The 25,961-nt window shown below is 35.3% G+C and overlaps 1 protein-coding gene across 8 annotated transcripts in view; it reads left to right on the top strand.

Annotated features, from left to right (window-relative positions):
* The window catches only part of FUT9 (fucosyltransferase 9), a 187,875-nt gene that overhangs the window by 71,138 nt on the left and 90,776 nt on the right, over positions 1–25,961 (top strand). For 3 of the 8 annotated variants that reach the window (XR_008480753.2, XM_054254272.2, XM_054254273.2), the window contains exons 2-3: positions 22,744–22,823; positions 23,211–23,299. The exons of 2 other annotated variants lie outside the window; for them this stretch is intronic. The gene's annotated coding sequence lies outside the window, so the exon portion shown is untranslated. Of the gene's footprint in view, positions 1–16,854; positions 17,071–22,743; positions 22,824–23,210; positions 23,300–25,961 lie in introns of all 8 variants that reach the window. 3 more of the 8 variants (XM_035296362.3, XM_035296364.3, XM_054254274.2) reach the window with 2 other exon arrangements.

Consider the following 25,961-nt stretch of genomic DNA (forward strand, 5'->3'; position numbering starts at 1 on the left):
TGGCTTCAAAGTTATTGTATGTATATGGATCCACATACATACAAAAAAAAAGTGAACTTTAAAAATGTGACCTAGAACCTTATACACACTATCTTCATCTGTGTAATAGTCCTTCAGAGGAAGGTATATATTACTGTTACAATGTTTACAAATGAATAAATTAAGGGACAGAGGAGTTGAAAAATTCCCTCAGGTTATACAGCAGCAGAGTCAAAAATGAAATCCACATTTGCATGACTACTGAGCCCCAGTTTTGTACACTGTGAGCCAAGGATATGAAAGTTTTGCTGAAAATAATGAGGCTAGAATTGTATATGTCACTTTTTAATCGAAGTCAGTGTTTCTTCAAATTTGATGCTGCTCTGTGAAAGTTTCCAAAATCAAACAAGTTTTGAAATGCTTCATATCGTAGGCAATACTCCTCCCTTATTTGTGTTTTCATTTTCTGTGGATTCAGTTGCCTGTAGTCCCCAGTGGTCTTAAAAGATTAAAAGCAAAATTCCAGAAATAAACAACTCACAGATTTTAAATTGTGCACTGTTGTGAGTAGCATGACAAAATCTCATGCCATCCCTTTGTCTAGCGTATTCACACTGTGTTAGTCATTTTGTAGCTGGCTTAGTTATCAGAGCTAACCTGTCACAGTATCTCATAGTTCTCACAGTATCTCAGTGCTTGTGTTCAGGTAACTGTGCTTTTACTTAACAATGGCCCCAAAGCACAAGGATGCTGGCAATTCAGATATGGCAGAGAAAATACATAAAGCACTCTCTTTAATGAAAAAGCGAAAGTTCTGTACTAAATAAGGAAATTTTAAAAATCGTATGCTGAGGGTGCAATCTATAATGAGAACGACTCTGCTATCCATGAAACTGTGAAGAAGGAAAAAGTAATTCATGCATAGCACATGTTGGGTTGGTGCTATCAGTGGTTTCAGGCATCCACTGGGGGGTCTTCGAATGTATCTCTCATCAGTAAGTACGTACTACTGTACTCAAAAAGTTCTGAAAAAGTTTTTAGTAAAGAAATAGCTTTTTGTATTGCTTAACAGCATTTCCCAAAGCATACCTGAATAGGGAAGCTATTCTGGGGAACAATTTTAGACAAGAGGGAACTATAATATTTTTTCTTCCTTTTTTTTTTTTTTCTAATGCAAACCTGTGTCCTAGGAAGACAAGTTTTTGTGTTGCCATGTTGCTGCTGTTGTTATTTCAATAGGTTTTTGGGAAACAAGTGGTGTTTGGTAACATGAGTAAGTTCTTTATTGGTGATTTCTGAGATTTTTGTGCACGCGTCTCCTAAGCAGTGCACACTATACCCAAAGTGTTGGACAATTTTGATGACAATCTGTGTCTTCTCTCACATCATGTTTCTGCTCAGGCTGTTCTCTTTGCCAGGAACACCTATGTCCTCTTTGGGATATATGGTAAATTCTTATTTACCCACTAGTTTAAATGTCAATCATCTGTAAAGCCATCTATTAACCCTTCACCCACATGCTCATATACACAGAATAAGCACTAATGAGCTATAATGTCATAAAATAATGTGAATGACCACTTACCTTTAACAAGCCTCTCCTACGTTTAGACCCAGGTCTAAACATTACAAATATAATTTCTCATTTAATACTTACAACAATTATTTATTATTATCTCATTTCCTTCCAGTTCACATATCATTCTCAGATTCTCTTTCCAGAAAACTCCTCCATTGCCTGACTGACTCCTTTCCTCAACTTTCACTTGAATACATCCAACGAGGTTTGCCCCACCTTCACCAAAGCTTTTCCCGTCTAACGTAGCAACAACTGCTACGTGAATGAATTTCAGACAAAGTCTCAATCCTCATTTATTTGAATTATCGGCAGGATTTGACAAAGTTGGTCCCTTTTTAGAAGTTCAAACCCACTCTTCACTTTTCTATTAGTATACTGTACATTTCTGATTTTCCTGTACATCGCAGGCAATTTTTTTGTGGTCTGCTTTTACGGTTCTTCTCATCTTTACAATTTTTAAATGTTGGCCTGCCCCAGCCTTTTGCAGCAATTCCATTGGTGATTTCATCAAATTTCATGTTGAACATTATGGCAAAGAGTACAGACCCTTGCACCAGGCTGTCTAGCTTTGAATTGCAGCTCAACTAGTTTGTTAGATGTGTAACCATGGGCTAGTCATCTATCTCTATCTTTCTGTATCTACCTATCTCTTACCTCATTGGTAAAAATAGGGATTATAGCAGTACTTATGTTATAGAACTATAGTCACGTCACGTGATTTAATGTCTGCAAAGTGCATAGAATAATGTCCAGCACTTTATGTTTTTCCTGATATTACATATAATATAATGACTCATAAAATCTATCTAGCTGAGATTTCTGCTACAAACTTGTGAATCATATTTCCAACTACCTATACAATGTTCCTACCTGGAAGTCTGATATATATCTCACATTTATTACATATAAAATGGAAAGTCTTACCACGACTCTTAAACCAGATATGCTTGGTAAATGGCAAGTACACTCAGTTGCAGATGATAAGAGACTTGGATGCTTAGTTGAATCCTTTGCTCTCAGACCATTGATCTATCTGTCAAATCTAGACTGTTCTGCCTTCAAGTTTTCCAGAATCTTGCTACTTCTCACCTCAACCATTCCAATCCAAGCCCCTAGGATCCCTCATCTCAATTATTGCACTAGCTTACTTGCTCCCCTGTGGACTACATTCAACATAGCAAAGTGGTTATTTTAAAATATAAATCAGATCATATTACTCCTCTGCTTCTAGGCTTCTGTGATATCTTACCCCACTGATTAAAAGCTTGGGTTCTTACACAGGCTTATAAGAATTTACCTAATCTGTCAAACCATTCCCTTACTCATCTACAATTTTCACCTCTTTAATTCCACTCTCACTGATCTGGTTCCCTCACAGGTCCTGTAGAGATCCAGGCATGATCTTCCCTCAGCCATGTGCTTGCCATCCCTCCTCCTAATGTAAGGCACCCATGTCTCTCTCCCTCTGTGTGTGTGTGTGTGTGTGTGTGTGTGTGTGTGTGTCTGTGTGTATGTCTGGTTCTTTCAGATCTTTACTTAAAATTCACCTTTCCAAGGCCCCTGACTACTCTATTGAAAATTGCAACTCCACTCTACCCCAGCCCCCTTTTCCCCTTTATTTATTTTCCTCTGGAGCTCAAAATGATCTAACACAATATGGTTTTTATTTGTTTCTTGTTTCTTCAACTCTTAGTTCTAGAGCATAAGCTCAACAAAAAGACAAATTTTTATTTCATCTGTTCATTGCATTTCTCTGGTGTTAGAGCATCCAGCATATAGTAGGCACTTAATCAATATTCATAGAATAAATTACTCCTTCTTATAAGGGATAAAGAAAGTAAGGCTCGTAGAGATGAGTCATTTTCCCAGACCATCTAAAATTTCCCCAAGGAATCCAAAGTCAAAGCACCGAATTAGAAGACACAGGTCAGCATCTAAGCTACACATATTAAGGGAATATGTAATTTGTAGGAGATAGTAATAGAATAACCAAATGCATACTCTTCCTGCTAGAAGGGATTTCCTTGAGAAAAGGAACAGTTTTAGTCATCTCTATACCCCTGGCACCTAATGTAGTGTGGGAATCACAGAAGCAGATGTGTGCTGGAGTAAGCTACCCAATCTCAGAAGAGTGGGTTGTGTGCTCTCTTCCAATCCTGCTTTTTGTGACATGATTTAATAGCTTAGAATTGGCCTTACTGAGACTATTTATACCAGGGAAATTGGCAAACAAGTCAGGGCTTGTTAAATATTTACCTGAAAAACACTGCATAGAAAATAGTAAAAAACTTTATATTGCTCTATGAATGAATGAATTCATGAGTACAATGTATAAGGGAAAGATTATATAATCCAAAGCATCTTTTAGCATACTGGTGCTGTAGATAAGGTGAAAAGAAGGTGAAAACTGTTGATCAATAACTTTCACTAAACATTACAAAAACAAACAATAACATATAAAATCTTTCATATAGAACAGTTCAATTTCTTACTCCATGAGCCCTAGTGATATATATCTCTGTCTTTCCTATGGAATAATAAAACATAAGGCTCATATTTCCTCTCAAGTATAGTATCCCACATAACATATTCTTATTTTATATTTTATCATTATATGTCTGTGAATACACATGACTTTCCACTAGACAAATCCTTCTTAAATATTTTTAAATTACCATTTATTTTAAGAAAGTCACCTTCATATAAAAAGGTAAGCATACAACAAAATATGCATACAATTTCCAGAGGAGCATAGATCTTCAAAATACTGTGCCCCCACTACCACCCCTACCAACAGGCCCCAGGTTAAGAATTCTGCACTTGAATTAGAGGATCCTAGGGTAAGGTTATTTGTCTATTCCCAGCATATGTCTGACATAGTGACACTTAAAAAAAAGAAAAAAATAAGATTTGCAGATTGAATAAGTGGATGGAATGAATAGTTATTTTAGTTGCCTTTTAGATCTTCTCCTTTTCTAAACACCTCCAATCTGGTCAACTACAGTTTATAAAGTATGTTTTGTAAAATGTATAACTTCTGGATCACCTTCCTCTTATTCTCAATATTCTTGATTTTAGAGAAAGTCAAGCTATTGCCTCATGCCCCCAAACTCAAATATATAGTTCCTGTTATCATTTCAGATTCATCTAATGTCCCAGGCAACATTTCTTTAATCACTCACGATTCACAGTGATCTTTTATTTAGCTAAAACGCTAGATTATTTTCAACCAAAAGACTATAGTCAGTTCCTTCTATCACTCTACTGCCCTAGTGGACCTTTGAATTTAACTCTATATTTTTACCATTAAATTCTATTGTCAGTTTCAACCAATTGTTGTAGCCTGTGAATCTTCTGAATATTACACAACATAGTAGCCAGAACTCCCAGTTAGAGTCATTTCCAAATGTATACAATATGTCTTATGTGTCACCAAATAGTTCATTAAAAATTATCTTAAGAATAACAGAAGCCCAGAGTCCTCCTGCAGTTTTACGGTGAGCCATTAACCAATACTGTTTGGTAGGAAAGAGCTATCAACTACAGACTCATCGAACTACTTAGCTATTCAGCCCACATATCTTCATAATATCTACAAGGAAATCTTAGGAAATTTCAAATGTGTTGTTGAAATCCAGAGGATTTAGATAATGCATGGAAGTCTTTTATTGTAACTTTTCCCTGAGATACTATTGTATACCCCTCCTTTGTGCTCTCATAAAATTTTGTGCATGTTTCTATCATAGTCCTTACCACAATGTACCCTATTTTTTTTTGGCATCTGTCTCTTCAAGTACTGTAAAGTCCTTGGAGGATTAATCTGTGCCTTCTCTATCTCTTTATCAGAATCTTATGTGTAGTACTTAATATTTGTCAAACAAATGAGTAAATAGGAGTCTCATATTTTGCCATAGGATGTGAAAATCTGTATAAAGATCACAATTTTCTCTGGACTTATTCTGGGAAGCAAATCACCAAAGATGACTCACAACAATTTGGGAGAATAGAGGAGCCAGTTCATTTCTTAGTACCTCACTTACAGCACTCTCACTATTTTAGCTTCTGGCACATATGGAATGTGTGACTTCGTTTTATAACAGAAAGATAACTTCATCCTTTTTAAGCTAAAACTGTACATGCTATTATGATTATTTCTGTTTTCCTCCTTTTATACCTCACCTTTGCTATTTCTTTTTAAAAGGTCAGAAACAGTATCTCATTAACACTGCAGAAAAAATAGTTGCCAATGTTTCCATTCACAGACCTCATACTTGGAGTGTCTCCTCTAAAATCATATGAAAATGATAAAATGCAACAAAATCACAATGTTCTCAAATATTTTTGTACTCTCGTATATCAAATTTACTTTGGACTTTCTGCTGCCTGCTTGTAGTAATAAATTTATTAGTGTATTTGAAATATAAAAAGTCATTATTTTATGCCTGCTTTTTGACGGCCACACATCATTTTTTTTCAAAGCCAAATTTCTATAAAGAGACACTCATCTATAAAATATCCAGTGTTCCAGCACCCAGGTTGAGTAGTTAGTTTCTACCACAAACTGGAAAACTCAATGTGTGGAGAACAAAATAACCTTGTACATTATGTGCAATCTTTATTAATTGAACTTTAAACTAGCCCTTGAGATTTTTATGCAATCTGCAACAAAAAGGTCAATGGAATGGCAATGAATCCTCTGGTATTTATTAGTTCATTTTCAAATGCTAATGTTGGGTGAGAATTGATTCTATTTATTTGTGATCCAATACCAAAGGGGGGAAAGTAATGCTCTTCTTATTCATTGTATTCATTTAGATTTACATGGAAAATAACATTCCCAAGGGAAATCAGAAGGAACATTTGTAATAGCAATGATCATACTAGAGGTCGACCATGTTTCTCATTTTATACCATTTCTTAAAATTATCAAAAAATGTCTTCAAAGGAATTATTACTTTGAATTAAACACACACACACACACGTGTATATATATATATATATATATAATATAAAATGTCATCATTTTATGTCTCCCTTTTGATGGCTAGACACTCATCAATTTTTTCCAAAGACGAATTTATATAAGGAGACACTCATCAATTTTATATATATGTGTGTATATATACATAAATATGTACATATATATGTATATATATAAAACTTTAAACATTATATACATAATGTTATATATATAACATTTTATATATATATATATGCTTAAAGTGCTGTTCTAGGCTCCAAGGATACAACATAAATAAAATAGTCAAGGTCCTAATAAAACTCACAACCTAATGAGGAAAGAGAAATTCGAGAAATTATTCATTAGCGTCCAAGGTAAAGGAAATATTTTGATATCAATATGAAATTATCTATGGGAGTACAGAGGATTTAAAGATAAAATTTTATAAAGCAAGAAAGATTTCACTGTATCTTAGATGATTAGCAGAATTTCACAAGTTTTAATGGCGATACTAAGCAAAAGCCAAAATATATGCAAGAAATCTGGAAATAGCTAAAGAAATAAAATTACTGGGATATGGAGAACAGAGCTGTATGACTGAGATATAGTGAGGTATGATGATCAATAAGCCGAGATGTAAAGATGCAGGTTAGAATTTGAAGAACCACCTTTCCTTTCCATGTTAAGTTGTCAGGTGGCAAGGTACTACAGAACAGTTTGAACTTTGGAATGGGTTGAGTTAAACCTGAGTGTCTATGTTTTTGAAAGCTATAACTCATTTGTGACAACACAGGAGGTGTAAAATCTATAATTTCTCTAATACATGTGAAGATACTCTTGGCTGTGACAGTGAGTTAAAAGGAGGGAAAGATACATTAAAAGTTAGAATTAGGACTCAGTGTTTGAATGAAAATGGAAGTTTAGGAAGTTAAAGATGGCATCAGGATTTTTACTTAGTACTTTGCATGCCTGTTAATCAGGTGTAAATTATTAAACATAACTAAATATTTTATATCTGATTTTGTAATTACTACTTAATATTTTTAACCTAAGTGTTCTTAATTCTGCAAAGAATTCTAAATTTAAAACGCTTAAGTAATCTTTTTCAGTTCATTTAAATATATATGTGTGCGGATATTTGCGTGGGTGTCTTGTTTTACGAGAGTATCTTCAAGAATAATTTTTTTAGGGAAAAAAATACTAAGAACATAAAAATGGGCCAGGCACGGTGGCTCATGCCTGTAATCCTAGCACTCTGGGAGACCGAGGCGGGTGGATCACCTGAGGTCAGGAGTTTGAAACCATCTAGGCCAACATGATGAAGCCCCATCTCTAGTAAAAATACAAAAAATTAGCTGGGCATGCTGGGAGGTGCCTGTAATCCCACCTACTTGGGAGGCTGAGGCAGGAGAATCCCTTGAACCCGGGAGACAAAGGTTGCAGTGAGACAGATGGCGCCACTGCACTCCAGCCTAGGCAACAAGAGTGAAATTTTGTCTCAGAAATAAACTAAATTAAAACAAAAATGTATATTTTATCACATGTTCAAATATTTTATTAAAGAGATCACAAGTTTTCTACTACAGGAGAAGGGGAAGTCTTTATTCTTTTACACACTCCAATTTTAGAGACAAGATTTCATTCTGTTACCCAGGTTGGAGTGCAGTGGTGGAATCACAGCTCACTACAACCTTGACTTCCTAGGCTCCAGCAATCCTTCCACCTCAACCTCTGGAGTAACTGTAATGACAGGTGTGCACTACCACGCCCAGCTATTTTTTTTTTTTTTCACTACAGACAAGTTCTTGCTATGTTGCACAGGCTCACATTCTCCTTTTCTGTCTGGTAATGTAACCAGGGATTTGTATCTTTTTATCCTATGATGATTAGAAAATGTTTACATATAAAGATATATTTAACAGTTGTTTTAGCTCATTTGATATCATATATGGATATGTATGCATGCGTGTGTCCATGTGTGTGTCAAAATATGTGTGTAAAGTCTTAAAAAACAATCAGTGGGCACTTCAATAAAACTTTCCTGATTTGTCATCACAACTGTATGCAGATAAAAGCTTTCTAATATCACGTCTTTACACAGAAGTAGGTAACAATGTTCTTGCAGAGATTGTTACTTCTTAAAAATCATATATGCTAAAGTAGATGTTCATATGTATGTAGGTGTAGGTATTCAAAATATGGCATATATTGTAAACATTTATTACAATGACAAGTAAGAATAATATATCAGAAATTTTACATATAAATAAAGCACTAAATTTACCTAAGTTAAAAAAATTTATTATTAGGTCATAGCCATCAATTAAACTAATAATTATGTTTCATTTTTAACTGAGATAATTTTCTCATTCTTAATTCTGTTTCCTTTCATCTGAGTCCTAGGTTTTGTAATTGCCTTGAATTTTTTTGGCCAATAAAATTTTCATGTCAGGTGCTTTTCTAAGAGGTGTTATTAATTTTTTTCTCTCAAATCTGACCTAAATGAGCTATGAGTCCCCTTTTGAGACACATTTTCCTACAACATGGTTATCTTATCTTAGGGCCATATGTGTAAACAGCCTTAAACCTATAACTCTACTTATAATCACCTATGATTCACTGGATTTGAAGCTCAGGCCACTTAATTTTCTTTTTTAAATCAGCTTTCTCAGGTTGTAAAATCTTAAGCTCTAGGTGTAGTTGAGTTTGACACCCACACTCGATAGCATGTAGAAATTGTATATTCACCACCCCGCCTTCGTATACCAAATTTGAAGAGAAAACACCTTCCCATTATACTAGAGAGAATAGTTTAAACTTACTTTCCTCCCATGCATCACGCTACATTAGAATGTGTGACATGTTATGCCAATAGATGTTACATATTGGAGAGCACTTTGAAGAGCTGACAGAAGGCTAGAGTGATGAGGACAGACTGAACAAAGTCAAGAAAGTAGTAGGTTCATACAGACTGCCTTGACCTTGGGCTATTGGAAAATAACAGTTAGAAATAGACTTTCAGCCATGCAACATCAGCTAAGTGAATAAGTCAGGGCCAAATGCTTGAATGGGGAGTAGGGGAGGAGAGCAGTGAATATTTCAAAAATTATTATCATGCAACAGCATTATTTAAGATGATTTTAAGTTCAGTCAAGGCAAATATGCACACGCACACACACAAACACATTCACGTATGTGTATGCATATGTATGTATTTTCTAGACTCTTTCCTTCTTCCTCTTTGCCCTCAATTTCCATCTCTCAGGCGAATAGAACTCTTATGCTGCCTTTTTTATATCCAACAACTCAACACTAGAGCATCCCATCATTATCCCAACTACTCTCCTTACCCAAATTCAAATTAAATCTGTGAGGAGTGTATAAATTTCATAGGGCTGCCATAATAAATAACCACAAACTAGGTGTCTTCAAACAACAGACATTTAATCTTTCACAATTCTGGAGGCTGGAAGTCCAAACTGATGGTGTCAATAGTGCTGGGCTCTCTCAAACGGCTCCAAAAAGAATCTTTTCTTGGTCCCTCTATCTTCTGGTGGTTGCTAGCAAGTTTCTTGGTTGTGGTTACATAACTTCAATCTCTGCTTCTTCTTTGATAGACTTCTTTCTGTGACTCTGTATCTCCAAAGCTCTCTGTTAACACCAGTCATTGGATTTAGGGCCTATCCTGCTCCCTTGTGATTTTCATCTTTTATTTCCTCTTTTCTTTACTGAGGTATATTTGATGGATAAAAATTGTATTTCTAGATCCTTGAAGAATCAACACACTGCCTTCCACAATGGTAACAGAAATACCATTTGACCCAGCAATCTTATTACTGGGTATATCCAAAGGATTATAAATCCTTCTATTATAAAGAACGTGCACACATATGTTTATTGTGGCACTGTTCACAATAGCAAAGACTTGGAACCAGCCCAAATGCCCATCGATGATAGACTGGATAAGGAAAATATGGCACATATACACCATGGAATACTATGCAGCCATAAAAAAAATGAGTTCATGTCCTTTGCAGGGATATGGATTAAGCTAGAAGCCATGATTTTCAGCAAACTAACATAAGAACAGAAAATCAAACACTGCATGTTCTCACTCATAAGTGGTAGTTGAACAATGAGGACACATGGACACAGGGAGGGGAACATCACACACCAGGGCCTGTTGGGGGGTGGGGGGCTAGGGGAGGGATAGCATTAGGAGAAATACCTAATGTAGATGACGGGGTGACGTATGCAGCAAACCACTATGGCATGTGTATACCTATGTAACAATCCTGCACGATCTTCACATTTACTCCAGAAATTAAAGTATAATTTTAAAACAAGAAAAAATCAATGTATATATTTAAGACATACAGCATGGTCTTTATATACATACACATTGTAAAATAATTGCTATAATAAAGTTAATTCATGGATCCCTCTTGATTACATCTGCAAATAATGTATTTCCAACTATGGTCCCATTCACAGGTACTGGGGGTTAAAACTTTAACATGTCTTTTAGGAGTGCCATAATTCAATGCATAACAGGGAGCTAATCTTAGCTGGGTGTTTAGAAGGACAACCAGATCATCTGATCAAAACAGTGTATATAAAAGAATAACACTGCCTTTCTAAAGCAGAATTTTGTAACACAAATGTATAGAATAATGTATACACTGTTAAGGATAAGAGGATTCCTGGTACCTGCTTTCTGTCCAGAGCTTTCAACACTCCACCTTCAGTAAACTCAAGGCTAAGGTTGTATTTCTCTACCCATTTGCCACAGTAGATTAGCTATGAAATGGAAAAGATACTTATGCAGAAAATTTAGGTTATGTATTTTATTTCCTTTCTCTGTAGTCAGGTTTTCACTTTTTAGTAAATATTTTAATATTGTTTGACCAAATTATATGAAAAATAGCTTGATACTTTATTTCAGTTTTTCCATGTTAAGATGAATTCATATCTGCATATTTGCCATACATGGTCCATATAAGAAGGACAAATATAAAATATATGAAGGACATTGATGAAAAATGTTAGCAGTAGAAAACTACACAATTGTAAATTATTTGTGTGTGTGTGTGTGTGTGTGTTTTTGTGTAGTTTTCTACACAAAATAGAAGGCAAGCACAGATTTTTTTTGCCAAGTATGATTTAATTTTTTTTCACAATACATTCTAAGTGTGAATTAGAAGAACAAATAAAAACAAAGTTAAAGAGTCTTCTCAAGGCTTCGTATCAGGCAGCCTGGGTTCTTCTGTGCTTACTCAGTAGAGTCAAATTTATTCACAGTGGTGGAATGCTCACCCTTGGAAGGAATAAGTTCAAAAGGATGTGGTACTTTTATTTAGGCTACTAAAATCCTGAAATTCAAGTTTTAAAATTATTCAAAAGGAGATAAATCTGTTTCAAAACAAAATGCATTTCTTTGTATGCAGTGAGTCAGAGTACTGCTTTGTGATAAATTGCCCTATGTTCTGAAAAGTATAATGTATTTCATTTTTTTAATAACAGTGTATTTATAAGCCATGTACTATTAACACATAGCTCAAACCATTGTATTTAATATAGAAATTGCAGTTAAAATTGGAGTGGACTCTTTTTCTTTCCCAGAACATTCATTATTTGAGGAGAATTTAATAAGGAATTCTGATTCTTAAAATTACCTCATTGCAGTGTAAGCACATCTTTAAAAAATAAAGATTATATTATTCTAAATTCAATTGCTATAGCAATTTATAAAATAGCCATTTAACATTTTTTTCTAGGAATGGAATGTCTTCTTTGTTGACTACAAAGAACATAAAATGTACTATGCTAAATTTCATCATTTGATCATTGATTTCCCAAGAGCCTTTGGTCCAAATGAAAAGCTGTGTCTTAAGTTTTCTAATTAAAATATATAGTGATACAATTATTTTTCATGCAGCTAATTTATACTCAAGAAAAATTTTAATGGTTATTTAGATAATGATAAGTTTCTACAGTCTTTTTCCATTCAGTTTTTTTTAGCACTCTGCAGCTGATCCGTTATTTTTCATAGCATGATCCTCAAACATCTGCAACAAATTCCTCTAAAAATTAGGCAAATTGTTAGATATGGAAATTCAGGATCTTACACATACCTATTATCAGCATCTCTGGAAATATACTTCATAAATATGTGTTTCTAATAAGCCATTAGATGACTCTTAGGCCCATTAAATTTTAAGAACCCAGTATTAAAGAGAACAAATCAGTGGATCCTAACCTTTCCAAAACTAGTGATCTCTAGGCTCTGTAGTATGCTGGGAGAACCTGTTCAATGAATGCCAGCTTCTTGTAGAGGAAATCATCCAGGGGTCAGGGAAGAGAGAAAGCCTGAACATCTCTTACTACCCCTAGAGTTCTGGAGTTCTGGGAGTCTGACTGAAGATACCAGGCAGCATATATAGAGCTATGTCAATGTCAGTGAGCCCAAGATAAATTGTCACAGACCTTCCTTCCTTCCTTCCTTCCTTTTTAGTATTTTCTTTTTTGGAAGGGAGGAAGGCAGGAAGGGAGGAAAGGAGGAAGGGAGGGAGGGAGGGAGGGAGGGAGGGAGGGAGGGAGGGAGGGAGGGAGAGAGAGAAGGGAAGGAAGGAAATCAGACAATGAGAGAGACATTGCTGACCTGGATCTAGAGGTCCACAAGTTGATTTCTTTTTTTCTTTTTTTGAGAGAAGGAAAGAAAAGAAGGAGTGAAGGAGAGGAAGAAGAAGAGGGAGAGAGAACGGAAATGTTGCTTTATTCTAAAAAAAATGGGTATTAATAATGGCCAATCAATGTTTCATTTAAACCTATGAGTAAGTGTGATGTGGTATTGACAAGAATGTATATTTTGTTTATTTAAAGTGGAGAGCTCTATAAATATTTATTAAGTTTACTTGTTCTGGATCTGAGTTCAAGTCCTTGATATCCTTACTAATTTTCTGTCTCATTGAGTCTAAGTCTCTATGTATTTGGGTGTTAGGATCGTTAGCTCTTGTTGTTGCATTGATCCTTTTACCACTGTATCTTTGTCGCTTTAAAATCTATTTTATCAGCTACGAAAATTGCAACTCCTGCTTTTTATTTATTTGTTTATTTTTGCTCTTCATTTGGTTGGTAAATCTTTCTCCATCACTTTGTTTTGAGTCTTTGTGTATCCTTGCATGTGAAGTGGGTCTGGATGTAGCATACCATTGGGTTTTGGCTGTATCTTTTGATTGGGGGGTTTAGTCGATTTAAATTTAGGATTACTGCCATTTGATGTTAACTGGCTGTTTTATCCGTTCATTGATGTAAATTCTTCTTTATGTTGATGCTCTTTACTTTTTGGTATATTTTTAGAAAGGCTAATACTGGTTGTTTCTTTCTGTGTGTAATGCCTCTTTCAGAAGCTCTTGTAAAGCCAGCCTGGTGGTAATAAAATCTCTGAGTACTTGCTTGTTCATAAAAGATTTTATTTTTCCTTCCATTGTGAAGCTTAGTTTGGCTGGATGTGAAATTGTGGGCTGAAAGTTCTGTTCTTTAAGTATGTTGAATATCAGCCCCCACTCTCTTCTGGCTTGTAGAGTTTCTGCTGAGAGATCTGCTGTAAGTCTGTTAGGCTTGCCTTTGTGGGTAACCTGACCTTTCTCTCTGGCTGCCCTTAGTATTTTCTACTTCGTTTCAACCCTGGTGAATCTAACGATTATGTGCCTTGGGGTTGCTCTTCTTGAGGAATATCTTTGTGGTGTTCTTTGTATTACCTGGGATTGAATATTGTCCTGCTTTGCTAGTTTAGGAAAATTTTCTTGAATAATATCCTGAAGGGTATTTTCCAGCTTGGATTCATTCTCTCCGTTGCATTCAGGTACACCTATCAAACGTAAATTTGGTCTTTTCACATAGTCCCACATTTCTTGGAGACTTTGCTCATTCCTTTTTATCCTTTTTTCTCTAATCTTGTCTTCTCATTTTATTTCATTAAGTTGGTCTTTGACCTCTGATATCCTTTCTTCTGCTTGAACAATTTGAGTGTTTAAACCTGTGCATACTTCTCGGAGTTCCTGTATTGTATTCTTCAGTTCCATTAATTCACTTATATTTCTCTCTAAGTTGTCTATTCTCATTGGGATTCCATCAAACCTTTTTTCAAAGTTCTTAGTTTCTTTACATTGGGCTACAACATGTTCTTTTAACTCACAGAAGTTTCTTATTATCCATCTTCTGAAGCCTGATTCTGTTAATGGGATGTGCTCGTTCTCCATCAAGCCTTGTTCCCTTGTTAATGAGGAACTGTGATCCTCTATAGAGGGAGAGGCATTCTGATTTTGAGTATTCTCAGCCTTTTTATGCTGGTTTCTTCCCAACATTGTAAATTTATCCACCTGTCATCTTTGTAATTACCAACTTTCAAATTAGGTCTCTGAGTGGACGTCCAAGTTGTTAATTCCCAGGGCCGAAATATGAGCAACCCACTGCGCTGGCCGAAAACAGCAGCTTTAAGACTGATGGTACTTTTCTGCCCAGGAATCTCCAGTCTGGCTTCCTTCTTGAGTCCGTAATAGGCTACTCTGCCTTCCCGGAGCTCCAAACCTCGTCAGAAGGGAACCAGTCTTGTTTACTCTGCACCAAGAGCTGCCGTGCCAAGGTGCCAGCAAAACCACTGCGCCGGCCACAAGAATCGCGCTGGCGACCCGTGTGCTCCTCCACTGGGAATCTTCTGCTCCATGAGCGACCAAAATTTGTCTGATCGTGTGGGGTCCTCTCGTTCTCTGCGCTTTCACTGGGAGCTGCAATCCCGAGATGTTAGCGATCAGCCATCTTCTCCTTTTTATTCTTAATGCTTCCTCCAATTTTATCAGAAGAATGAGAAGGAAGGGTTGTTGGGAGAAGAGCAACAGCATATCAAAACCTGCTTTATCTTATCTTGACCTCACTGAACACTCTTAAAGACATGTGCTTTTAAAAGGAAGTATTCAATTTTTTCTTGTTATTGCCATAGACAAAAAAATTAATAAGGAAGTAAGAAGTGTCACCAACTAACTGTCTGTTCCTGGCCTACTTTCCCAACCCAGTTTTCAAGAGGCATCTCCCTCTTGGTGGCTATGATTGATGATAGATACAAGTGTTATACAATCTTTGTCTGACTACCTCTTATCTCCTATCTTCAGGTCCTTCTTCCTGGGAGAATCTTAACATGTAGCATAAGGAATTAAAACACCATCTGAATAAGTATGAAGTGCATTTCAGTCGTTGAGAGCAGTACCTAGAACTCAGCCCAAGCTTTATCCTATTCATCAGAAGCTCCTGGGCTATGAACTGGTCTGTCTCTCCCAGGCCTGTTACAGGAAAAATCAGGGCTTATTTTTCATTAGTTTAATTATTCCAAGACCCCTTAGAGCTAGAGAAATGAAAAGATGGAGTGCTTAAACTTGATTTATTCAACTGAAAGACACAAAGTATCAAGCCGTTTTTAGACATATGTCTCAGTGAAATTTAAAAATAAAAAAATTCATTATGGTCTAAATAATAATTTGGTAAACTATAGCACGTAGTTATATATGTCTGCCTTCACATTACAAAAGCAGAGTGGAGCAGATGCAACTTAAATTGTATAATATATGGGCACTTATAGGACATCTTTGACTTTGCCTCCTGGCCTGCAATGCCTAAAATGTTTACCATATGGCTCCCTAGTGCATAACTTTGCTAACCTCTGGTCTAAATCAAAACATCATAATTTATTTTCTCCAGCCTCTGAAGGCAAAATATTCATCTACTGTATTCCATTAAAAATGTATTCATACATGTCTTAAAACTTGCATATTTTATTTTCATACCACCCAACATAAGACAACCGTAATGTATAGAAAAAACAGCCTTAGCCCCGACAATCACAGCAGCACCTATCATAATAGGGATTCCATTCCATAAATGTTTTGATTAAATAAGTCTTTAAAATATGTGTACATTCTGCATTTTATTTATGATATGCCATCTGTTTTAGAATAAATTTTATTTTCTCAAATCTTTGAGTACAATAGATGCTTCAGGAAGAAGGTACAATGAGGTTTCTAGTACTGCTTAAAGCTCAGGGGAGAAACCCAAGAATTTGTCCTGAAGTGTTCAAGTTTTAAAAGAACAAAGCAGCTTTCCCTTCCCTGAAGTACATGTTGAAAATATTTCTATTGATAAAATATATGTATACATTTGGACAAATCAATTTTAAACATCTATTATAACAATTACTAATCTCTATTCTAAGCATAAGTGTATTTTAAGTTCTTAAGATATGATGTTTGTCAGTGGTCCTAAATGTCATTAATTCTATCACCTGCAGCAACTCAGCATGTAGAAGAGTCTACATCATTCAAGGCTAGCTTTCTACAGAACCTCCAGCCCTGTCCAACCCATGAGGATCCACATCCTATTCACTTTAACCATAAGGTCAAGACAGATCATTCAAGCCAGCTTACTAAGAGAGAAGGCATGGAGAAGAAAGCACAACCCTTGACAGATTTCAGATGATGAAAATAAACAAGAGCTGTAGAAGCAAGTACGAATCATACACGTCTCTCGTGGCCACTCTTTTTTTTTTTTTTTCTCAGAGATATGGACCTGGGGAGATGATCTTTAAATCATCTAGCCCAGAATTTGTTCCACAATAAAATGCTTAAGAAATGTTCATTATTTCCCTCCCTTCTTCCCATTCATTCTCACTTGGCTTTGTGCTTTTAGGTCTAGGATTCTTATTCATATTTCTACCTACTGTAGAGAGCCAGCCAACATTTTTCGGAGTAGGAGGGGGAAATTTTTCTTTTCCACATATAATTATGAAAAAGAAATTCTTTAGAGCCAAATCGTCCCATGTCACACCAAGAATGGGACTCGAATCAATCTGTCTGGGTTCCGGTCCAGCTGTACCACTTACAAGCTGAATTATCTAGGACAAATTGCTTAACTTCTCTGTGCTTCATATAACTTCTCTCTAAAGCAGGAATAGTGCTACCTTATAAGTGTGTTGAGAGGACTTATATGTACATAAGTGCTATATACATATAATAGTGCTACCTTATAAGTGTGAATGAGAACATATATGTATATAACCCTTAAAATTGTGCCTGTATATAGTGAACACTCTTTTGTGACTGGATGTTATTATTAGCGCTGATGAGAATCAAGCTCTCAGCATGAGCCAGGGGCCCTCCAGCTCACCTCTGCCTTGTGCATATCCTCCATGACACTCTCTATTACTTTGTTCCACTGAGACCAAATTACTTTTTAGTCCCAAGTAATATTCTTATTATGCTTACCTTTGTTCATGCCGAACTGCCTTGTCATTATTCAACATTCACTTTGCATAGCCTATTTTATATTAAGCTTCCACCTTGTAAAATAGAATGCCATGACATGTGTACACCAAGCCAGATATTTTATACACATGTAATTCATTTCTCTTCCTCCCCTTGCACTTCTAGGCTGTGAAGATTTCAAGCGCAGAGAGAGTGTGTTAGGAAACCCATGGCCATAACCCCTAGCAACTCTCTGTTATATAGAAGACATTTAGAAAATGTATGTTGGATAAAAAAAAAGCTTAAAGACCCAGTCATAAAATTTTGAAGCCATAAAATTCTACTTAAAGCACAGTCACAGGATTTGGCCCATGACCTCTTTTGGCAGCAAGTTTCACTTATTACCATAAACAGCTCATAGTACTTGTCATTATTTTTTCAAAATTCAAGTGTCCTTTAATCTCATCTGGTCAACTGAATTAAGAAATTTGCTTCTATTAATGGAATTCAGTTTTCAGTATATCTGAGGTGTTTCTAACAATATCATCCAGAGTTCTCTGAGGCTTGTTTTTGTTTTTTGAGACCGAGTTTCGCTCTTGTTCCCCAGGCTGGAGTGCAATGGCGCGATCTCGGCTCACCGCAACCTCCGCCTCCCGGGTTCAAGCAATTCTCCTGCCTCAGCCTCCCGAGTAGCTGGGACTACAGGCGAACGCCACCACGCCCAGCTAATTTTTGCATTTTTAGTAGAGACGGGGTTTCACCATGTTGACCAGGATGGTCTCAATCTCTTGACCTCGTGATCCACCCGCCTCGGCCTCCCAAAGTGCTGGGATTACAGGCGTGAGCCACCGCGCCCGGCCTGAAGCTTGCTTTTTAAAATAAATAATGCTCTATTTGACCATTTTTTTGTTTTTATATGTTAATAGATCATGTAGTATTTTTCTTAATCATTTTCACTATCTTTAATTCAACAGCAATGGAAAACAGTTATATAAAACTAGTGTGTCTCCGTATTTTTCACCTTTGGTGAATTTTGCCCCAAATTTACTGACATATATTGCATAAATATCTAATTTTTATTATTTGAACTGACCCTTCTCTACAAAAAAAATTACTCAGCAATGACTCAAAAACAGTAGCTCAATGATGCATTTGTATTTGTGAAATGGCAATACTAAGGAATTGAATTTAATGCTTTATTCAAATGTATCAAATGTATTCCAAATCCAAACACTTATTTCCACCAAACTTAACAACCACTATTGTCTCTCAATTCAGGGACAGCAATAGCCTTTGAACTGGCTACTGCTTTCAGACTTGCCCCTCTATTATCAACAGGATAGGTGAAGCAATCATTTAAAATTGTATTCAGATCATGCCAGTCCCCAACCAAAATCCTCTTGTATCCATTGCACTATTAAGTCTAAACTCTTTACAATGGTCTTTGAGGCCCATCATGACCTGTCGCTGCTTGGCTGTCTTACCCTTCCTCTCACCCCCACCACATCCATAGTGCTCTGGGTCACTACAACTACAGGTATACTGGGATGATTTTCTTTTTTGTTTGAACACGCAGTGTCCTGGGTCTTTACACATTATGTCTACTCTCCTTGTAATGCTAGATCTTGAACATAAGGTTGAGTCACTGTCTTCAGCTCAAACATGACCTCCTACATGACCTTTTATTGCTCCTTCTCTTCACTGGGCCTTTATAGTCCCATTCAGCTGCTGACATCTCTCACATTCAGTTCTTTCTCAGCTCTGTCTCTTCTAATGTCCTTGCTAATTCAGTCTGCCCTTGATCTTGGTGCTCAGATTCCTCAAAGTCTCCAATACTTTTCTCTTGCAATGCCTGGTTAAACCTGTGAGCCTCATAAACCCTTTGGGCTAAGCCATTTTGCTCTTAGAAGGCCCATTTATTCCCCTCAACTCAGTTTCCATGTTGCATGATAGCCAAGGGAAAGTGAGTCTGTCATGCCACAGGGCCTTCTTGACTATTACTTGGGAACCACATGTTGACTTAGGATTACTCAGCACAGTAATGTCCTGGAAAACTTGAGCACAAAAACCCTGAGCATCTCCTCAACTTAATTAAGAATTTCTAAAGCTGCACCCCCTAGAGGATTGACCTGGAAAAGCCAGAAAGGAAAAACAAAAGCTGTGGCAGCCACTTTTCTCTACCACTGTACTCTTTCTCTCCACCTCTTCTGGCATTCCTCAAAAGAATGCCTGAGGACATTTTTCCTACTTTAGTTTTTTAAGGGTCTTATTCTGTTATCAAGGTTGGAGCGCAGTGGCATAATCATCTGTAACCTCAAATGCCTAGGTTCAAGCAATCTTCCCACCTCAACTTCCTGAGTAGCTGGAACTACAGATGTGCACAAATGTGACTGCCTATTTTTTTTAATTTTTTTTTTTTGTAGAAATAGGGTCTCATTATGTTAGCCAAGCTGGTCTCAAACTCCTGGCTTTAAGAGGTCCTCCTGACTGGACCTCTCAAAGTACTTGATCACAGGCATTAGCTACAGTGCTTGGTCTGCTCCTTCTACATGATTTGAAACTCCTTTATATAAAATTCCATGCAAACCCAGGCATTTATGTTTGTTGACAAACATCAAGATGAAAAGTGAAAACACTTGGTGATTCATCTTAATGTTTCATCTTTAAGTTACTGAGCATCTGGGTCTTGGCAAAACATCCAAATAATAGACTAACCCATCAAGCCTGGTCTTGATATGGAACAAGAAACTGAAGGGCTTTCTAAAGAATGATGCTAAACTATGTTTTTAAAATACTGCTTTAAGTAACAGAAATGGAGTGTCTGTTTCTCACCTCCACCCCATGGCAGGCAGATGCCTTACCACTGTAGGAAGAAAGACATGTAGAAAAGCAAGAGAGAAAAATGTGCTATCATTTGACTGGCTTAGGCACAAATAAAGGGAATGGAGAAATGATTTTCTTCCTACACATAATAGAAAAAGGGAGGGAGATATAACAAAAACTAAGTTCAAATAAAGCATTATCATCAAAAATAATCACAAGAGTAGCTCAATTATGTAAGTGTAATTTATTCAGCATGCTGAGCCATTAAATTACAGCCATGATTTGAGAAATACACACAAACATAACACAGACACAGACACACACACACACACACACACACACACACACACCTGAGTTACCAAATAGATAAAAGAACTCAAGACACTTCCTTGCCCTCATTATTTGCTCTCATTCTAGAAAGAACTCTAAAGGCTTGATTTTTCTGACTTTTCAGCCATGGTATTTTAGAAAGCATCAAATCAGAGGTTGGATGGTAAAAACAAAAACAAAAAAAAGGAGACACTGGTACAGTGAAAGCAAATGTTGAGAAAGAAAATAGTTATATGTATCTATAAAACAGATGCTTGAGAGCCAGTTTATATAGATGTCTATGCCTCTTCTCTAGTTTTTATTAAGTGATTATTTTGATTTTTTATGTGAAGAATTATAACCAATACACTGCATACTTTACATACAAAAATTGTGTTTGTGGTTTTACTTGTTTAACAATCCTAAGACAGCTATACACAGTTTCAACAAAGAAATTAATTTACTCTATAAAGCATTTTGTTGGTTTTTTTTAATCTGGAGCTCTAATAGCATTGAAAGTAGATAGTTAGGCAGAATCGTCTTACAAACAATATCCGGGAAGGCATGTGCAAGTGAAGATTGTAATAAGAAAGAGTAGATACTTTGAAGTTAGGTTTGGATTTGATCCACAGCTACAATACCTTCCAGCTTCTTAATATGTACCAGTTGTCTGAGTTATCAGAACTTTGTAAAATGAGAAAATTAAAACCTACCTTACAATAGTGCTTTGATAATTGCATGACAATCAAACACACTCACAAAAACACTAAGCAAATGTTATAAAATATAGACAAAGTTCATTTACAATTTGTTATATATTTGATAAAAGAAAAATTAGGTGATATTTGACTTTTTAAAGGCAAGACAGATCCATTCCTTCATATTTGTATTATCTCTAAATGTGTTTAAATCCATTATCAAAGTATAAGGGGGATAGGTATTAAATTCAGTGGAAAAGTAAATTATTTTTCCTTCAAGCATAATCCAAGGCTATGTAAAAATACCCACAAATAAATCAGACTGAATTTTGTTTTAAAGTCTACTTCTTTAGGAAAGAAAAAATAATGCAAGTGTTTGAGGGAGATAAAATCAGAACAAAATGTGTTTAGGTGTGCGTAAGAATGTGCACATTGGTGTATGTAATGAGTACAGGATACCTAGCAAGTATTTTTGGTTAGTGCTACGTGTAAGAAGTCCCTTGGATCTGTTCTACAGCAAAAATGCGTTTTTTGACAGTTTATATAGCATATTTGTGGGGGCATTAGCTTAAAGAGAAAACTGAATCTGCCCTTTATAATATTTTAAATTATTTCATAATTTAAAAATATGTGTTCTTGATTAGGGTAAGTGAATGCCGGTAGATCAGTTTCCCAGTTTGTAGTAAATCTAATCCTTATTGATGAAGGAGCACTTAATTCGATACAATTTGAAAGCACTTACTTCTGTTTATACCAGTCATGTATGATGGCTGACACACATTAGCATGAAAATGAAAGATGTTTAGATAAATCATCAAATTATTTGATCTTTATTTTGCTAAGCATTCAGATAGTTGTAAACATCCAGATCATTTAGCAACTTTTGTTTGTTTGTTTGTGCCATGAGCACAATTTATTCTGTAAGTGGAAAACTTTAAATATATTTAATTACCAAGCTATCTTATACTCACTTTCTTAGAGTTTCAACTATAACCTATAGCATTCATTCTTTTTAATGATATTTCCATTATTATATGTTGTAACGATTTAAGCTATTCAATAACTTTTTTTTTCTTTCTTTCTTTCTTTTTTTTTTTTTTTTTTGAGACTGAGTCTTGTTCTGTCACCAAGGCTGGAGTACAGTGGTGTGATCTTGGCTTACTGCAACCTCCATCTTCCAGGTTCAAGTAAGTCTCCTGCCTCAGCCTCCCCAGTAGCTGGGATTACAGGTGCCTGCCACTATGTCCAGCTAATATTTGTATTTTTAGTAGAGACGGGGTTTCACCATGTTGTCTAGTCTGGTCTTGAACTCCTGACTTCAAGTGATCCACCTGCCTTGGCATCCCAAAGTGCTAGAATCCCAGGTGTGAGCCACTGTACCTGGCCTTCAATAACATTTTTTTAAAGTTCATTAGAAATGACAAATTGATATCAGCAAAGAACACAATAATACAAAAAGATTTATGTTTTTATCATGCATTATTTCTTTTTGATTTCTCTTGGTTTTCTAGCTACATATATAGTACACCCAGTGCATTTAATTAACATACTTCTTTATTTCTGTTTCTCATCAGGTTTAGAATGTAATAATTCAAGGATTTGATAATACAGTGAAGTAGTTTAACAACTGTCTATGTGCTTCCCATGATATGTTCTCTATATTGTAAGTATATATTTACTTTCTCAATCTAGCTTGATTGTGGGAGAAATACGCTCAATTAGAACTTATATATGATTTATACTGTTTCAGAAAATTTTGAACTAAAACTCATCCAAGGTACAGAATAGTTTCAGGAGGTTAGCTTCTATGAGGAAATCTTCTATAAACTTAGTTTTAACGTTCTATCAAGGTTAAAGTTTAAAATAATTTTCTGTCACGGTAGATTAATATATTCAGCATGTTTAGTCATATTTTAAAATAAATCTTATAGTTAATCTTAAATTTTCTATACTCTTGTTTTCTAGAAAAAAATAAATGTTAGACATGGAAAATTTTATGTTCTCAACATGTCTTTTTAAAAATTCAATTTGCAATCTAATTTTAAATTTAGTTCGATTTTTTTTATATTAGCTATCTTCTGAAAATGGGCTTTAATTTTGGGTAGATAATGCCTATACCACTAAATCATTCTTATATAAGAATATAAGAATATATTGAGTATATATTACATATATATGTAATTTATTTAATAAGTTAAATTTAAGAAAGAATAAAAGTAGTCTTGCACAGATGTGAACCTCTTACTGTTCATTTCACATTACTGAAAAATAAGACAGGAGGTAAAATCCTGGGAAAATGTGCTTCGTTTTTGAGTTAAGAAATATTGCAAAGCATTAGTGCTACTCATGTCAATGAGAAAGAAAGAATATAGCGCAATCCCTTTTCCTTGGATGAAAGCAAGCTATGAACTGAAACCCATAAGGAATCAGTAGTGTCCCTACAATTTACAGCATGTTAGCGCATCAGGAGATGCTGTTTCTTAACACTTAATACTGTCAGACCTAGAATCCCATTTCAAGCTCTTGTTTTGCTGAACTCCTGTCTGAGGATATAAAGCTTTCAGAGAATTGGAGGAGGTGGTGGATAGGTTATTGACACTCCTATTTCAGAACTCTGAGTGCATTATGACACAAAATATGATATAATAAATATTATCATATTCTATAGCGGTGCTATCTAAAAAAATATAATGTGAACTGCATATGTTATTTACATTTTTCTTTTGGCCACATTTTTAAAAAGTAAAAAGGAGCAGGTGAAATAAATCTTAATGATGTATTTTATTTATTTTGCCCTAACATTCCAAATATAGCTATTTTAACATATGATTAATGTAAAAAATTGAATAAGAAAATTTTCTTTTTTTCACACTAATTCTTTGAAATCTATTGTGTACTTATAACACATCTCAATTCAGATACCAAAGTTTTGTTGAATATACTTGATCTATATTTAGACTTCATAAAATTTACAGTTGAAAAAGTGGATTCACAAACCCAAATTTTCCTACAAATATTTAAAAGTTTTCCAATAACTAAGTCAAGTGTCAGCTTTTTAATTTAAATTAATTATCCTCTTCTCAATGGAACTAGCATTATTTCAAGTGCTCAGTTGTCTCATGTGGCTAGTAGCTGCCATACTGAAAACTCTGCTCCAGGGAACTGCTGAAACAATGCATCAGTTCTGCTACCTAATGAATTTTGAAGGCCAACCTCAGACCACATCAAAGGAGCATATGACTTTAAAAGTTCAATGAGAAAAAAATCAAATCCTAAACTTCTTACTTAAAATGGAGTTTTATATTACCCTATGTGTACAATAAATTGTAGAGAAGAAAATATATCAGATGCATACTTCTAAGCCATAATACATGCTGGAATTTGGGGGCTTTTTGTTTGCTTTCATGTACTTGCTTTGTTGTAACTAAAGTAATTTGCTCATCTCAGCCCTCCTCATTACAATGAGTAAATCAGCAGAAAAAAAGTCTAACATTTTTAAAAACTTATTTTGTCACAACATTCTTAAAAGGATGAAAATATGGGCACTAAATTTGTAAATCATATATATGATAAAAAATTTGTTTTCATAATATATAAAATAACTCTTAAAATTTAATAAAAAAGTAAACCCAGTTTTCCTGGTAAAATATCTGAGCTTTACAAAAGAAGATGTGTGGATGACTAATAAGAATATGAGGAGATGTTCACTAGGGAGATACAAATGAAAACCACAATAAGCTACCAGAACATATGGGTTAAAATGGAAAAACCAATTAAAAATCTAACAATAGCAAATATTGCTAAGCATGCCAAGCCACAGGGACACTCATTCATTACTTTCATTACTGTTGGCAATTCAAAATGGTACAGCCACTTTGAAAAAGTGTGTGCAAGTTTCCTATGAAGTTAAATGCTTACTTCATATATGATCCAGTGATCCCATTTCTAGGTATTTACCCAAGTGAATTGAGAAACATTTTTTGACACAAAAAAGCAATATGGAAATATTTACAGAAACTTTGTCTTCAATTGCCAAAATATGGAAATAACCAATATGTTGTCTTCAGCTGGTAAATGAATGAACAGTCTGTGGTAGATCTATAAAAGGGAATATGATTCAAATAATTTTTAAAAAGAATTATTGATTCATGCACATCATAGAAAAATGTTTTAGTGCATCTTGCTAAGTGAAAGAAGGCAGGCCCAAATGACTACGTATTTAAGATATATAATTTAACATATCTTAAATTCTGGAAAAGACAGCAATGGAAAACAGATTAATGGTTGCCCAAGTTAGAGATATAGGAGGGTGGACTACAAAATCA

The sequence above is a fragment of the Callithrix jacchus genome, chromosome 4, assembly GCF_049354715.1.
Source record: "Callithrix jacchus isolate 240 chromosome 4, calJac240_pri, whole genome shotgun sequence".
Classification (NCBI taxonomy): Eukaryota; Metazoa; Chordata; class Mammalia; order Primates; family Cebidae; genus Callithrix; species Callithrix jacchus.